The sequence below is a fragment of the Triticum aestivum genome, chromosome 3D (genome assembly GCF_018294505.1).
Source record: "Triticum aestivum cultivar Chinese Spring chromosome 3D, IWGSC CS RefSeq v2.1, whole genome shotgun sequence".
Taxonomy (NCBI): domain Eukaryota; kingdom Viridiplantae; phylum Streptophyta; class Magnoliopsida; order Poales; family Poaceae; genus Triticum; species Triticum aestivum.
Window position 1 is genome coordinate 568920373 of NC_057802.1, and position 18032 is coordinate 568938404.

Here is an 18032-nt window from a genome sequence, read left to right on the forward strand (position 1 = left end):
CGGGCGGCGGCGGCGGCGGGGTGGGAGGAGAAGGGCGAGGAGGAAGTGAGTAACGGGCGGGGGGGTACCTGCCGTTAGTCAAGTGCCCTCTTTGCCGTCCGCCAGCCTTTGCCGTCCGCCTTTTTGCCTCTTTGCCGTCTGCTAGCGGACGGCAAAGAGGTGGGCCGTTAAGATTTTTTCAAATGAGCGGGGGGTGGGGGCCACCACACTCTTTGCCGTCTGCCAGCGGACGGCAAAGATTCTTTGCCGTCCGTTGGCAGACGGCAAGGAGCTGGCAGATGGCAAAGAGCTTCTTTGCCGTCAGCCTTTTCTTTGTCGTCTGCTTATGGGTAGCTGATGGCAAAGAGCTTCTTTGCCGTCAGCCTTTTCTTTGCCGTCTGCTTATGGGTAGCTGATGGCAAAGAGCTTCTTTGCCGTCAGCTAGCAGACGGCAAAGAGCTGGCAGATGGCAAATTAGCTGATTCCAGTAGTGATAGCTCCGCCTAAACACAACATTTGCATGTACTGTAGTACTAGACTTAATATTCATGTTTTAGTTTCATGTTCATTTTAAATATTGAACTGAGGACCATGGATGTCTTACATTTTACTCCCTTCGTTCCTAAATATTAGTCTTTTTAGAGGTTTCAAATGGACTGGCACATACGGATGTATATAGACATATTTTAGAGTCTAGATTCACTCATTTTGCTCCGTATGTAGTCACTTGTTGAACTATCTAAAAGACTAATATTTAGGAATAGAAGGAGTATTTTTGAATTCTTGTCATACATGCATGGTTTGGAAAAATAGATGCACTATACTTATTGGATTGTTGTTGTGTTCGTGCGTGTGTGTCTCTGTGTGTGTGTGTGGTCATATGCTTGATACATACAAAGTTTTCTCACCTCCATATTGTTCATCTTTTAAATTTGAATTTCATTGGAAAACTTACTAGGGATACAGTCGTGGAATTGTCACGGCAGATGTCCTCGTGCAGGACATAGTCGTGGAGCCATCGCAGCTAGGAAGCTTAAAGGGGTTAAACGGGACAAGGGACACGAGGTTTATACTGGTTCGGCCCCTTACGGCGAAGGTAAAAGCCTACGTCCAGTTGAGGTGGTATTACTTAAGGTTTCGATGACCAGGGAGTTTAATCGCTATGCCTGGCTATCGAACTGTTGTCTCTCTCCTGAACCGCCGCCGGGTCGTCCCTTTATATAGAGAGGTTGACGCCCCGGCGGCTCTCAGAGTTCCGGCCGGCTTATAACAATGTCCGGCTCGGACTCTTAGCTATTCTTGCCTTACACTACAAGTCTTACCATAACGGCGGTTCATCACTACGGGCCTTAAGCCGCCTCCGGGTCTTAAGCCCATTACTGACCCGCCTTCTGCAAGCTTGGTACTGGGCTTCGCGTGATGATCATTATAACGTAACCCGGCCCCTCCTGGGCGGGTGACTAATGGTTATATCCTCAACATTAGGCCCAGATTAATTTGAACCGGTTCACGTCAATCTTCAAAATCTTCCAGCTTCTGCTTGTGCAAAAGTTATAACCCGCCATGACGTCATCTTCTGGATTCTTGGTAACCCGCCATGACGTCATCTTCCATTAAATTCATTTTTTTATTCTGTCATATCCCAACGGATCTTATCTTTAATGACCATCCCAAAAATCGAGGCGTTTCTGCGGCAAGATAATCACGTCTTCAGCCTCCTCGTTTCTCGCGCCCATTTACCAGCCGTCCCTTATAAATAGGTTAGGCCCATAAGCCTTCGTCACTCTTCTCCTCCATCGTCTTGCTCCTCTGACGCTCTAGAGCCCGAGCTCCGCCGCCACCGCCGCGCACCTGGTCTTCACTAACCAAGGCCACTGCATCAACCTGTCTTGACCAGAAACCTGCGGCGCACCTCTGCTGCTCATCAGCACCAGTAAGTCCTCACAGTCCCGTACCTTAGATCTGCATTAGGGCTTGCGAGTTCTCTGTGTTCTTCGTAGTTCATCGCGATTTCTTCATAGCTCCGCCACCGAGGTTCCTTTTGATCCAAAACGGTACAGACTCCCTGCGGTAGTAGTTTCTCACCCATTTTTATGCTAGTAGATCCCTTTTGTCCGCAAAAAGACCTCATTTAGAGCTTATGAACTTCTCCGTATCAGTTTTTAGGTCTAGAAATTTTTCCTTTCTAGACGATCGTTTGATCCAAAATAATCCCTGCAATCTGTGAAACTTGTTTGTGCAACACTTAGACAAAAAACTTTATCTGTTAGCCATGGCGGCTCATATCGCCGGCTTAAAAGAGGCCATGCATTGTGAAATTTCTGGCTCATTCATAATAGAGTTTTAAACAACTTGAATTACTTACGGTACCCACAGCGGCTTAGATAACCCGACACAATTAGCCATATATCATTAGGCCCCTTCATAAACCGCCATCTTGAATACTGAACAGAAATCTTCCTCCGGCTTAAATTTGAACCGGAAATTTTGTTTTGTCATAGGCTTCCGTCTTTCACAATGCCGCCCAAGGCTCCCAAGGCGCCCATTATGTGCAACTGGGTGAGATCCAACGTTACTGATAATACCTTAGATGACTTCGTGAAATCGGTTTACCTGCCTAAGAAGGAGGTCATGTCCTATCATGCCCCTGACCCGTCCGAAGAAAGACCTCAACCAAGAGACGGAGCGGTTGTTATATTTGCTGATCACATGAGCCGGGGTTTTGCACCTCCCGGCTCAAAATTCTTCAGAGATGTTCTGCACTTTTTTGATCTGCGACCTCAAGACATTGGACCCAATTCCGCGTCGAACATTTGTAACTTCCAAGTGTTCTGTGAGGTGTACCTTGGAGAAGAGCCCAGCCTACTTCTCTTTAGGGAGCTGTTTTATCTGAACCGCCAGAACGAGTGTGCCAACGGGCCTAGCTTGGAACTTGGCGGAATTTCAATCCAACGACGGAGAGATTGTCTTTTTCCTTATGCTGAGCCACCAAGCCACCCAAAAGATTGGAACCAGACATGGTTCTACTGCCAGGACACCTCTTCGGCTAACGAGAACCCTCTGCCCGGCTTTCGCGCCCTGCGTCTGGAGTCAAATCACCCCCTGCCAGACAAATTATCTCAAGCTGAGCGTCAACCACTTATCCCCACCATCAACAAGATCAAAGATCTTCTGGGAAACGGCCTTAACAGCATTGATCTGGTCCGGGTCTGGATTGCTTGGCGGGTGATTACTCTAAGCCGCCGCCCCGGCTTAATGTGTGATTACACGGGCTGGAAGGATGATCCTCTTCGGCACAGCCCCAACGACTTACCGAGGACGTCGTTGATGACATGACCAAGTCCCTTCTAAATGAGAGCTTAGCAGATTGCGGGAGGACAGGCTTAAGTCCCTTCTGCAAAGCTAACCCGGCTCCGGCGGTAAGCTACTGATCTGAGCACCTTACTTTCCATTTTAACAATTTTCGTCTTAACTTCAAGAAACCTTTGTTGTATTTTTCAGGCTAATGATAAGTTCTGGAAGGTCAGGTATGACCATGAGGCTGCTAAAAAAGCCAGGAAGGTTAAAAAAGCCGCCAGGAGAGCCGCTCCCCGCAAGAAGGGGAGTAAGCCTAGCGCCTCAGACCTGCTTCAGCTGGATGACACCTCCGAGTCAGAGGTAGCCCTTGATTCTTTAGGCTCTTCTTTTGTTTTTTGTTTGTTTTTAACCACCTTATTGACACTGATTATCAGCAGGAGGATACCGGAGCGAGTAACCCGGTGATTGAAGAGGTAACTATACTTTCCTCCGACTCGGAGCCCTTGCCAAGGCTGAAAGTCCGAAGAGTAACCCGGAAAGTAAGATTTTCACATCCTTTAGCTTATCAAGATCCTCAATTTCTTTTGAAGCGACAGATTCATGAGAGCCGGAGGCAAACCCGGACCAACAAGGATGCAGACCTCTCCTCCGGCTTACCTGAAGCATCAAAGAAGCGCCGGACCGAGGTTATCTCCAACTTATATCCTTTTCATCCTTTGGCGGGCGTCACTCGTCAACCACTCAATTCTTCTGATTCGAACTATCAGGAAACTTCACCTTCCTCCGGGGACTCCATGCAATCTAACTTGCCAGCTTTCAAGACCGCACCCGGGTAATGATGATCAGCTTATTTTGTGCTTATCTTACTCGTGTTTTTGCACTAACCTTTTGACTTTCAGTGCACAAGCAAAGCTCAGCAAGAGGGCAAAGAAAAGTAAACCGGTCGAAGAGCCGGTCTTCACTGAACCCAACGCCTCTGCCTCTGAGCCGCCGTTTGCACCAGCTCCAGAAACCACCGCTCCAACTGAAGAACAAGCTATGGAGGGTTCTGATAACCCGGAGATTCCCAACCCAGCTCAACCGGCCGATGACCCGGACGTTGTAATCACCCGGACGGAGTTTGTTGAGCCGGGAAGACCCACTGTGCTGGCTAGATGCTCTGCCAAGGAAGAACTGCTGGAGCGCCGCAGGGCCAGGCTGGATATCACTGACTATGCTAACTTGAGTATTGGAGATATTGTCTCCGGCTATGTTAATCAAGTGCGCAACAGACGGGACCTGGAAATTGACATGGTGAAGCAAATCCAGCAAAAATCTGAGGTATGACCCTCTTGCTTATTCCATATTTATCCTTACCATGTCAGCCCCCAAGTCTATGACTTATGATAAAATATGTTGTAGACTTAATACCGGCTTAATAACTACTGCAAGAAAACCGGCTTACCTGGTACCACTCAAGGGCCGGCTTAAACAGCATAGTTCACCCGATTCTTTCCTTTCTTTAACCAAGTAGTTGAGCAACTTGACACATTAGCCCCCAAGTGCCAAGAACCTTTGCCTGCAAAGTGCTTGGGACTTATTTTCAAGAACCGGCACTGTAAATAGAACTTCTCAGCCTACATTAGCCCCCAAGTGCCAAGTGTCTTTGCTTGCAAAGGGCTTGCGACTTTAATGTTGCATGATAATCACTCAAACTGTAACCCGGAATTTGTACAGGCTGCCTGCAAGAAATTTGAATCGGAAATCTCTGATCTGAAGAACCGCCTGAAGACTAAGGAAAATGAGACCCAAAAGGCCAATGCCAAATTTGAATTCAGTGTCTCTGCACAAGAAAAACTGAAGAAAAAATTTGAAACAGAAAGAAAAGCCTGGGCCGATGAGAAGACTGCCTTGCTCAGCCGGGCCGAACAAGCGGAGGCTGCTCTTACTGAAAGAACCGCCGAACTCTCCGGCTTAAAACGCCATGTATCGCAGATGGTCTCCACAATCTTTGGTAAGTTACTCTGTAAGCTTCTAACAAGTTTACATCATTCATGTCTCATAAGTCCCACCATTGCCATCAGCTCACCTGACTTTGTATTGCAGGTCCCAGAAGTTCCAACCTCAACCAGAGCATGCTGACCAAGCTGAAGGCGGTTTACACGTTGGTGGAGCAACTTTACACCGGGTCACAACGTGCTTTAGCCGTTGTGGCTCTGTCCAATGAAGTTCCCACTCACCTGGCAGATGTACTCAGGCGGCTTGCCGTACTTCCTCAGCGCTTCCAAGAGCTGAGACGGGCTTCTGCAAGAGCCGGAGCTATAGCTGCTCTGAGCCGGGCCAAGGCGTTTCTACCGGAGCTAGACCCGGCCGACATCGCTCTTGGATACCCCAGCCTGAAGGAAGACGGCACCCCCTTTGACCAGAAAGACTTCGCCGCCTGTGTGAAGAGCGTGCGCCCGGTGGCCACCTTGATTGGGAATGACACAGACCTTACCAAGTATCAACCGGGCTATGACACGGAAAATCAGAGGATCCCAACTCCACGTTATGAAGCAGTCAGCCTGATCCCTCCGACTCGTAAGCATGCCTTCGCCCCAGAAGTTGACCCGGCCGGGTTAATTGATGATGAGGCTCAATTTGAAGCCTTGAGTGGCATTGACTGGAAATCATCAACCTTCCAGGTCATGGAAACAGCCAGAGGAGCGGAGAGGGATGAGCCGGGAGCTTCAACCCAACAAGCACCTTGATTTCTTAGGCGGCTCATGGTTACGCCTTAAAAACAATGCCTCACCTTTTGGACTCGGGGAGTCCTGTAATAGAGTAGGACAAACACTTAATTTTGTCGTGCCATCGTGCACGTGTGCAGCGCTTAACTCCGTTGAAGCTGCTCTTTTATATTCCTCCGGGTTATGTTTGATCATTTACTTTCCTTAAGCTTAAAGAACTGTCTTTAATTGTCCTGCATAGAAAAAAACAAATCACAAGTCTCTAGGCGGCTTACCGCATGGAGAGTCATATATTTTACATATAACCTGGAATATGAACCAAGGTCATAAAAGACCGGCTCTCAATCATATCTTCGAGATAACCATAATAGCACACCTGCAAGCCTTCAAGTACACTTCCGGTTCATATAACCCAAATAATGAGGTTGAGAACTCAACTCCGGTTCACCAGCACCTATAATGCTTATTGTGTGCTATCAACATTATTAATCAAAGTTAAGCCAGTGGAGTAAGAACCACCCGTGCACACTTTTGATATGATCAAAAGAACTTGTTGCAAACCAAAAGATCAAAAACTTAGGGGCTTCTGATTCGAATACGACCAGAGAACCGTCCCAAAGGGGTTAAGCTAAGATTCGAATGCGATCATATAGCCCCCAGTGGCTTTGGCGTTGCCGATCAAGAGGGTACCGACAGCTATGTTCTCTTAGGTTCGAATACGACCTATGTTTGAACAGGAAGCCCCCAAATGACCTTGAGAGTTGTTTAACAATGCTGATTCGAATACGAGCCACGTCGGTTCTCAAAGGGGGTTGCCCTATGATTCAAATATGATCAAGAAAAAACTCCCCAATGAGCTCGGCAATTTGCCAATCAAGTGGGTATCGACAGCTAGGTTCTCTTTGGTTCGAATACGACCTATGTTTGAACAGGAAGCCCCCAAGTGATCATATTGTTAACGGCTAGATTTGAATACGATCGTAAGCCGGATCAACCTCCAAGTGACCATGTAATGTTGTAATGGAAATAACAATAATACTTTTACCTTTGGAGGAAAAAAAGGACAGAGGTCCTGCTTTATTATTTATCATAATATATACATGGCTATAGAAATGTGTACATTATGAGCGCGGGTGGCTCAAGTGTAATAAGGCCGAAGCTGAGCTATGTTCCACGGCCGACGGGTCTCTTCCTCCGACTTACGTGAATCTTTGTGCTCCCGAACATCGATAAGGTAGTATGACCCGTTGTGCAAGTTCTTGCTGACCACAAAGGGCCCTTCCCAAGGCGGGGATAACTTGTGTGCATCTGTTTGATCTTGGATGAGCCAGAGCACCAGATCACCTTCCTGAAAGACCCTGGACTTAACCCGGCGGCTGTGATAGCGGCACAGGTCTTGTTGGTAAATCGCTGAGCGAGCTGCTGCCACATCACGCTGTTCATCCAACAAGTCAAGAGCATCTAGACGCGCCTGCTCATTATCTGCCTCAACATAAGCCGCCACTCGAGGCGAGTCATGACGGATGTCGCTAGGGAGGACCGCCTCCGCTCCATAAACCATGAAGAAAGGCGTGTAACCCGTAGACCTGTTAGGAGTAGTATTGATGCTCCATAACACGGAGGGTAACTCCTCCACCCAACAACCCGGCGTCCGTTGCAAAGGGACCAAAAGCCGGGGCTTGATGCCCTTCAAGATTTCCTGATTGGCTCTCTCAGCTTGACCATTGGATTGAGGGTGAGCCACTGATGAAACATCAAGCCGAATATGCTCTCGTTGACAAAACTCCTCCATGGCGCCTTTAGACAGATTGGTACCATTGTCAGTTATAATGCTGTGTGGAAAACCAAAGCGAAATATCACCCTTTTCATGAATTGAACCGCTGTGGCTGCGTCACACTTACTAACTGGCTCTGCTTCAACCCACTTTGTGAACTTGTCGACCGCCACCAAGAGGTGGGTCTTCTTATCCTTGGATCTTTTAAAAGGCCCAACCATATCAATCCCCCAGACCGCAAATGGCCAAGTGATTGGAATCATCCTCAATTCTTGAGCCGGCACATGAGCCCGTTGCGAGAACCTCTGGCAACCGTCACATTTACTGACCAAGTCCTCTGCATCAGCATGAGCCGTCAGCCAATAAAAACCATAACGAAAAGCCTTGGCCACAAGGCATTTTGAGCCGGCGTGATGGCCACAATCCCCCTCGTGGATCTCACGTAAAATTTCTTGACCTTCCTCAGGGGAAACACAACGCTGGAAAGTTCCAGTGACACTGCGGCGATGCAGCTCGCCATTGATAATTATCATTGACTTAGACCGCCGGGTTATTTGTCTGGCCAAAGTTTCATCTTCAGGCAATTCTCCCCGGGTCATGTAAGCCAAGTATGGTACTGTCCAATCTGGGATAATGTGGAGAGCCGCCACCAACTGCGCTTCTGGGTCAGGAACAACCAAGTCTTCCTCTGTAGGCAACATAACAGAAGGGTTATGCAGAATGTCCAAGAAAGTATTAGGCGGCACCGGCTTTCGCTGAGAGCCCAGCCGGCTTAATGCATCAGCCGCCTCGTTCTTCCTGCGATCGATGTGCTCTACTTGGTAACCCTGAAAATGTCCAGCAATGGCATCAACTTCGCGGTGATAAGCCGCCATGAGGGGGTCCTTGGAATCCCACTTGCCTGACAATTGTTGGGCCACTAAATCTGAATCGCCAAAGCACCTTACCCAGTTTAAGCTCATCTCCTTAGCCATCCGAAGACCATGGAGCAATGCCTCGTACTCAGCTGCATTGTTAGTACAGGGAAACATCAACCGTAGCACATAGCAAAACTTGTCACCTCGAGGGGAAGCTAATACAACTCCAGCCCCCGAGCCCTCCAATTGCCTGGACCCGTCGAAGTGAATAGTCCTGTATGTATTATCCGGTTTCTCTTCAGGCACCTGCAGCTCTGTCCAATCATTGATGAAATCCACCAATGCTTGAGATTTGATAGCAGTGCACGGCACGTATTTTAGACCATGAGGCCCAAATTCTATAGCCCACTTAGCAACTCTTCCTGTGGCTTCTCTGTTTTGGAAGATATCTCCTAGGGGAGCAGAACTAACCACAGTGATAGGGTGACCCTGGAAATAATGCTTAAGCTTCCGGCTTGCCATGAATACACCATAAACAAGCTTCTGCCAATGTGGATACCGCTGTTTGGACTCAATGAGTACTTCGCTGACGTAGTAAACCAGCCGCTGAACCGGATACTCCTTACCCGCTTCCTTACGCTCCACCACCACAGCCACACTGACGGCTCGTGTGTTAGCGGCCACATACAGCAATAAGGGCACCTTGTCAACGGGAGCAGCAAGGACTGGTGGCTCAGCTAGCTGTCTTTTCAAATCCTCAAAAGCAGTATTAGCAGCATCATTCCAGACAAAGTCATCTGTTTTCTTCATCATCTGGTACAGTGGCATGGCCTTTTCGCCCAACCGGCTTATAAACCGGCTCAAAGCAGCGATGCGACCCGCCAGACGCTGGACATCGTTTATGCACGACGGCTTAGCCAGAGAGGTGATTGCCTTGATCTTTTCCGGGTTAGCTTCAATGCCTCTGTGAGAAACCAGAAAACCCAAGAGCTTGCCTGCAGGAACGCCAAAAAGACATTTGGCCGGGTTAAGCATCATCTTGTAGACCCGGAGATTATCAAAGGTCTCTCTCAGATCATCTATCAAGGTCTCCTTCTCCCTGGATTTAACCACGATATCATCCACATAGGCATGAACATTGCACCCAATCTGGTTGTGAAGACAATTCTGCACGCAACGCTGGTAAGTCGCATGTGCACTCTTGAGCCCAAAAGGCATAGACACATAATAGAAGGCTCCAAAGGGAGTGATGAACGCCGTCTTCTCCTGGTCCTTAACTGCCATTTTAATCTGATGGTATCCAGAATAAGCATCCAAAAAGCTTAAGCACTCACAACCCGCCGTAGCATCAATAATTTGATCAATACGGGGGAGAGCAAAAGGATCAGCCGGACAAGCTTTATTTAAATCCGTGTAGTCTACACACATCCGCCAGGTGCCGTTCTTCTTGAGCACGAGCCCCGGGTTAGCTAACCATTCTGGATGAAAAACTTCAACAATAAACCCGGCCGCCAAGAGCCGGGCTACCTCCTCACCAATGGCTTTCCGCCTCTCCTCATTAAACCGCCGGAGGAATTGCCTGACCGGCTTAAATTTCGGATCAATATTGAGAGTGTGCTCAGCGAGTTCTCTAGGTACACCCGGCATGTCAGAAGGTTTCCATGCAAAAATGTCCATGTTCTCACGGATGAACTCGATGAGCGCGCCTTCCTATTTCGGATCCAGATTGGCACTGATGCTGAACTGCTGAGATGAGTCACCTGGCACAAAGTCAACAAGTTTAGTCTCATTAGCTGACTTAAATTTCATTACCGGCTCATGCTCCGTGGTTGGCTTTTTCAAAGACGTCATATCTGCCGGGTCAACATTTTCCTTGTAAAACTTCAACTCCTCTGTTGCACAAACAGATTCAGCGTAAGCCGCGTCACCTTCCTCACACTCCAAGGCTATCCTTCGGCTGCCATGAAACGTAATGGTCCCATTGTGACCCGGCATCTTGAGCTGCAAATACACGTAACATGGCCGTGCCATGAACTTGGCGTAAGCCGGCCGCCCAAAATAAAGCATGATACAGACTTCTTATCTTAACCACCTCAAAGGTTAGTTTTTCCGCCTTGTAGTTGTACTCATCTCCAAAGGCCACTTCCAGCTCGATCTTACCGACTGGATATGCCGACTTGCCGGGCACCACGCCATGGAAAACAGTATTGGACTGGCTGAGGTTTTTATCAGTTAAACCCATACGACGGAAGGTCTCATAATAGAGGATGTTGATGCTGCTGCCTCCGTCCATGAGCACTTTAGTGAATTTATACCCCCCAACCTGAGGAGCCACCACCAAGGCCAGGTGACCCGGATTATCAACCCGGGGAGGATGATCTTCCCTACTCCACACAATAGGCTGCTCAAACCATCTTAAATAGCGTGGAACCGCCGGCTCAACAGCATTCACAGCCCTTTTATGGAGCTTCTGCTCTCGCTTGCACAGACTGGTAGTAAACACATGATACTGCCCGCCATTGAGCTGCTTTGGATTGGTCTGGTATCCCCCCTGCTGCTGCTGCTGATGACCCTGGCCGGACTGCTGATTAAAGCCCCCTTGAACATTCTGAGAATTGGAATTTGAACCGCCGCCCGGGCCATGAAAGCCGCCGGCGCCTGAGCCGCCGCCCGGGCCACTGTTGCCATTGAAAGCATTGGAGTTTTTAAAGGCCTTCATGATTGCGCAGTCCTTCCATAGATGAGTGGCCGGCTTTTCCCTAGAGCCATGCCTTGGACAAGGCTCATTCAACAACTGCTCAAGCATCGGGCCTGACCCGCCGGCACGGGAAGGTGGTCTCCCCTTACGCCGGTGGTTGTTACCCTGTGAATTGGCATTGGCCACAAACTCCATACTGCCATCAGCCTTATGCTGAGGGCCCTTGCCATTGCCATTCCGTTTTCCCTTCCCTGTCCTTTCATCATCCGACGCGGGATCCTTGGTACTATCAGAGTTGGCGTACTTGACCAGAGCCGCCATCAGCGTACCCATATCATTGCAATCGCACTTGAGCCGCCCGAGCTTCATCTTCAGGGGCGCAAAACGACAATTCTGCTCCAACATTAAGACTGCAGAGCCGGCATCCATCTTATCAGATGAATGTATTATCTCTTTGACCCGGCGAACCCAATGGGTTGTAGACTCACCCTCCTGCTGCTTGCAGTTAGTCAAATCCACAATTGACATAGATTGCCTACATGTATCTTTGAAGTTTTGGATGAACCGGGCTTTTAGCTCCGCCCACGACCCGATAGAATTAGGCGGCAGTCCTTTCAACCAAGTGCGGGCAGTTCCATCCAACATCATGGTGAAGTATTTGGCCATTGCCGCTTCGCTGACCTCTAGCAACTCCATAGCCATCTCGTAGCTCTCGATCCATGCCCCGGGCTGTAAATCAGCCGTGTAATTAGGTACCTTCCTAGGTCCTTTGAAATCCTTGGGCAGACGTTCATTACGGAGAGCCGGCACCAGACAGGGGACACCTCCGGTCCTCGTAGGTATACCCGCTTCGATAGAAGCCGTCGGATAAACCGGGAGGGGCTGGTAAGCCGTCAACTGAGGCGCCTGCTCCGCCTCTTGCCGTGCTCTGTCTTGGTCTACCGCGTTGAAACCTCCATTATGAACCGGGCCGTGGCCAGGAGGCAAGTCACGGCGTCGGACATTGCTTGAGCCGGTCGCTGAGACCATGTGCCTGCTATAACTCGGGCTCCGGCCTGGACGAGGGGTTGAATGAATCCTGTCCCGGCTATAAGAATATGCCTCCTGCTGCGCCAGAGCTGACTGAAGGATTTCGCTGACCCGGCGGGTTTCGACCGCCGTTGGAGAGTCGCCCTCGATTGGGAGAGCCGCCAGTCGCGCCGCCGCGGCGACCATGTTTTCCAACGGTTGGCATAATGACCCGGTGGTATCGGCACGTACTGAGGCGGGGTAGTGTTCACCCGGGGAGGCCCCATCACTTGGGGCTGAATTGGCGTTCCAGCCCCGGGCGCCGTGATCTCTGGCGGGTTACTGGGCCCTGCACCAGGCGTGTTGAAGAGGTTTCGAGGATCGTAAACCGGAGGGAGTCGAGATTGAGCCTTTTAATGCCTCCTTCTCATGATCTCATTGGACGCGTTCTGATCCATCGTGAGTCGGAAAGACTACGCTTGAATCAGCTGAGTCTGGGCGTCGAGAGCCGCCCTCTCTGCAGCCATCCTGATCCCTTCCGCCGCCAGATCCTCCTTGGCTTTTGCTAGATCGAGCTTTAACTGTGCCACCTCCGTGTCATACTTAGCTTGATCCGCTGGGGCGACCGTGGCGGTTAACAGGGCCATGATCTTGTCTGTGAGATCCATCAGCACCTGAGCCGGCGAGTGCACAGGGCTTCCTGCCCCGGCGGCGGGGTTTTGAACAGGTTGTGAGCCGGCCATAAAGATTCCAACCCGGCTCGGCGGCTCAATGGGGTCCGGAATACTGTCGCCATCGGAACAACCCCTGAGCCTGCCATCTTGAAGTTGGTATAACGAGTCGGTCTCCTCTGTGGATGACTCGCCGTCAGAGCGAGCGGCTGTCTCATCGCCCGATCCAGATCCTTCAGAGAGTCCTCCATGGACGCATCCCACGAAAGCACGCTTCAAGGCAGGCAGAGCCCGGGCGGGTCGTGCACGCTGAGGCATCTCGATGAGATCGGCGCAGAGGTCCGGCTCGGGGCCCGGCTCACCAATCTTGCCAATGAAGACATGGATTCCGCCGAAGGGGACCCGGTACCCGTACTCGATTGAGCCAGCGTCGGGGCCCCAGTTTGCATCGTCGGTGTAGAGCTTGTCGCGACGACTCTTGGTCATCCGGCCCACAGCGTATCCCTTGAGCCCTTCGAATCTGCCCCTTCAAGAACTCAAATCCTTCGTGGAATTGTCACGGCAGATGTCCTCGTGCAAGGACTTAGTCGTGGAGCCATCGCAGCTAGGAAGCTTAAAGGGGTTAAACGGGACAAGGGACATGAGGTTTATACTGGTTCGGCCCCATACGGTGAAGGTAAAAGCCTACGTCCAGTTGAGGTGGTATTACTTAAGGTTTCGATGACCAGGGAGCTTAATCGCTATGCCTGGCTATCGATCTGTTGTCTCTCTCCTGAACCGCCGCCGGGTCGTCCCTTTATATAGAGAGGTTGACGCCCCGGCGGCTCTCAGAGTTACGGCCGGCTTATAACAGTGTCCGGCTCGGACTCTTAGCTATTCTTGCCTTACACTACAAGTCTTACCATAACGGCGGTTCATCACTACGGGCCTTAAGCCGCCTCCGGGTCTTAAGCCCATTACTGACCCGCCTTCCGCAAGCTTGGTACTGGGCTTCGCGTGATGATCATTATAACGTAACCCGGCCCCTCCTGGGCGGGTGACTCTAATGGTTATATCCTCAACTGATACCATGAAATGTGAAATCCACGTTGAGATCACTATATCACAAACTCACTCTAATTCAACAACTCGTCATAAATCAATTACCATGTTGAGATTAGTATTTGCAAGGAAAATATGGGTATTGTAATACACATAGATTCGTTTGGCAGTTTAAAAGGTTCCTTTTGTATTCTTGAATGGTAGGACCCAACGGCGTACCAGCCAGACCTTGGCTCGTGTTGATCCTAAAAAAATAAAAAATAAAATAAAAAAACAGGGCTCGTGTCCTTCGGTGGCGTGCGTGGTACGCACATTAGGCAACCCCAACCAGTCGAGCCTCATCGTTTCAAGTCGAAATATCTGGCGGCCAGAATTAGAGCCCTAGGAAATTCCCCTCATGTCCCCAGTCCATAACAACTACCGATGAACAATAGAGGGATGCTTTAGTAACTAGACAACGTTACCTACCGTGCCGAGCACGGTTCAATTCCCTCGGTCGCCGCTCGTCAAGGTCACCCGTCAACTGCATTGCCTAGTACTACTAATACTACACCAGGATGAGCTCAGACTTGAGCCCGTTTGTTCGTGCCTAGTACTTGAGTTAATATATCAGGCAATGCACTGGTACGGAAGGATTATCCTTTTACTCTGCATATATCACTTGTCTGAAGTCTAATTAGGCAAAATGTTTGACCAAATCCTTTCCTAAGAAATACAACAGGACAGATGTACGGCTTGAAAATTTATTGCATGATGCAGGTTATGATATTGTTTCGAATCCTGGATCTTAAATTTCAGAATATCCAAAAGTGAGCATAAATTCTTGAAACTGAGCATGGTCACATGATATGGCACAAATATTACTTCGTAAGTTTTTTCTTCAATTTGAGACAAGCTGCTTATGACAAGTTGCACAAATGAAGAGCCAAGGTATTTTGGACCAAAGACCTGTCACGTTAAGGCAAACACTTTCACTATTGAAACCGTGGGCGTTTACGTGCCGCCACGAGTCCCTGCTTCTCATCAGCAGGTGCCGTCTGAGCAAGCGTGTAAGTCAACAGGAGGCGTGCAAGCAGACCGCTGAGCCGACTGTCAGGGAGGCGTGCGAGCAGACCACTGTACAGGCTCACCGGGAGGCGAGCCTTTTGACCAGGCTCCGCCGCCCACCATCGTCCCAACTGCTCCCACTTTTAATGTCGCCGGCGCCGCAGTATAAAATCAACCCCGCACTACCCGGTATCGCTACAATCTTCTCTCTTCCTCTCCGATTCTCCTGTCGTCTACCTCCAACTAGCCTGACCTAAACGTACGCCATGTCGCATCACGATGGCCTGCCCTTATTGTTCCAGTTTCCTGAGGAAGACACCCAGCCGGAGTCTCAAAACATAAGGCGCTTTGGGACGAGCTTGAACTGGCCTTGCGGGAAGACGCTGCGCCTGTCCCCGCTCCCGTTCCGGCTCCCATCGCCCCGACTGCGCCAGCACCCATCCCCGTGGCATTGATGGGCTGGGAGCCGCACATTGTCGCCGAGCATGATCCCATGGGGTTCCACGAGGTCCCCGCCGACTTTCACGCGCCCGTGCACCTGCCAGTGCATGCGCCTGCGCGTGCACTGACGCGCACGCCCGTGCCGGTGCCGTGCACCTGCCAGCGCATGCGCCTGCGCGTGCACTGACGTGCGCGCCCATGCCGGTGCCCGTGCACACGAATGTCTCCGCCGCACCGTTGAAAGTGCCTGTCCCCGCGCGCGTGCCAGCGGCATGGATGGCCGCCGTCGACCGCTTCCTTGCACCAACGCCAGTCGCCTCCTCCCGCTAGTTGGCTCGCTCCGAAGTCCAGAACATTTTGGCCTTCCTTGAAGCTAGGCCCACGTCCAGGTGTATGCCAACAACGGCGCAAGACGCCGTCTTCGCCGTCGAACAGTGGCCCGACGACACACAGAGCACGGCAGAGGAGCCGCTTCCTGCCGCAAGACGCCCCCGCCGCCGCCGCGTAATCTAAATTTGCCATGAAAAACGTTCGGATTGCCATGCTTAAAATCCGAACGTTTATCATTTCCGTTTATTTTATATCGATCGTCGTATAATTTAAAGTCGGAGTCAGACTGAACGAAATCTATGGTTTGATCGATTGAATGTTCTGCTAGAGCCGTATCAAATTAAATTTAAAACATCATCAAGCAACATGTATTCCTTGTCATCCAACGACCTAGACTGCTTCAATGTCGAGCGCTCAACACGTTTAGCGTGCAGTTAATTTCATGCCAAAAATAGTGCTAATCACATAATAACACGCAAATAATATCCTAGTACTTAATATCTGCATGCAATTAATATACTTGCAAATTAACGTGCATTTCATGTACACACTGACTAGTGCTGCTAGTACGTGAAACTGGTGCCGTGACTTGTGAACGCGTCCAGATATGGTCAACGGCAACATCGCCCGCGAGTTATTCGTGTTTGCCCGTGCGTCTAAACGCAGAAGGGGAGGAGAGAGAGAGAGCACACATGGAACCCACCAGTAAGTGAAGGCGAATAGTACTAAAAATAATATTACATGTTATCCATTAATTAGGCTGTGGTAATATAAAAACATTATGTGAACAAAGGGGGGTACAACAAACATTGCTGTTCTGAGTATGTTGCCTATTGGCGTGCGGCTTGAAGGCCCGGTCGCATGTTCGATCCTCGTCCTTTATTTTTTAATTTATATATGGGTCCAAATTTGTTTCATGACATGTGGGCCCCTCGGTGTGTAGTTTGTAGCACTTTAATTTGTGGGTCGAAATTTGTTCCATTCCAAGTGGACTATCGGTGTGTAGTTTTGTAGCTTATTTATAATAATTAAACAGAAGAACATAGTTTTTTCAATAATACCATGGTGCGACGTTGAAGGTGAGAAAGGACGTGCGAGAGAGTGATGACCGAGCCAGAGGGAAATCAACTAGGGGAGTTGCGGGGGTTGCAACGGTGTTTGGAGTAGTTGTGGGCCGAATGCTACGAAAATATAATCTAAACCGACCGGAATAAATGCCTACACAAATTAATCCAAGGTTGGAGTGCCCCTCGCAATGTAAATAGCTCCGGCTTTGCGAGGGATGGAGAGGTAGTAGCTTCAATGCGTGGAAGATACGGTGTGAGAAAGTGAGGTCAATCGAGAGACATATAGATAGAGAGACAAAGTGAGTGTGGTCCGACATTCATTGAACAAATATATAGCTCTGGAGAGATATTGTCCGATTGAGCTTTTGGCAAGGGTGAGGGCTGTAAGATAGAGCTTGAGAGATGATCCAGTCACACACGTGTAGATATATTTTGTGTGTGGGAGAAGCAAGGTCAACCGATCACATAGGGTCGTCGTGCAATCGAAAGAGTGAGACGGGTTGGAGAGAGTGACCTAGATAGACAATGTGCGTGAGAGAGTATACAATGTGAATAGGTCGAATTGGGCTCAAACATGGTGATATATCGTTTTTGTCCAAGAAAGAGCGAGGTCAATCGAGACATACAAAGAGAGAGAGAGAGAGAGAGAGAGAGAGAGATTGAGTGAGCGTGGCCCACCATGAGGTCGAAAGAGTGGCGGCGGCTTGGATGGACTGACCTAGATAGACAATCTGCGTGAGAGAGTATAGAGTGTGTCGATCGAGTCCCGAACAGGGAGATATATCATTTGTGTGTGAAAGAAAACGAGGTTAAACAAGACTCAGATAAAGAGAGCGAGATTGAGCGAGTGTGGCCCGCCGTGCGGAAGAAAGAGTGAGACAATCTCGAGGGAGTGACCTAGATATACAACGTGCGTGCGTGCGCACGAGAGGTTGGGGGGCTAGATAGCCAATGCATGTATTTAGCGCGAGAGGGTGAGAGGGAGAGGGGAGAGAGAGAGAGAGAGAGCTTGGCATGGGGTGCAATGGCGGGTGTGTGAGGTAAATACATTTGGTAACAGAGTGGAAAAAGGGGTTGTGTAGTTGAGAGACTTAGAGATCGAAACATGGAGAG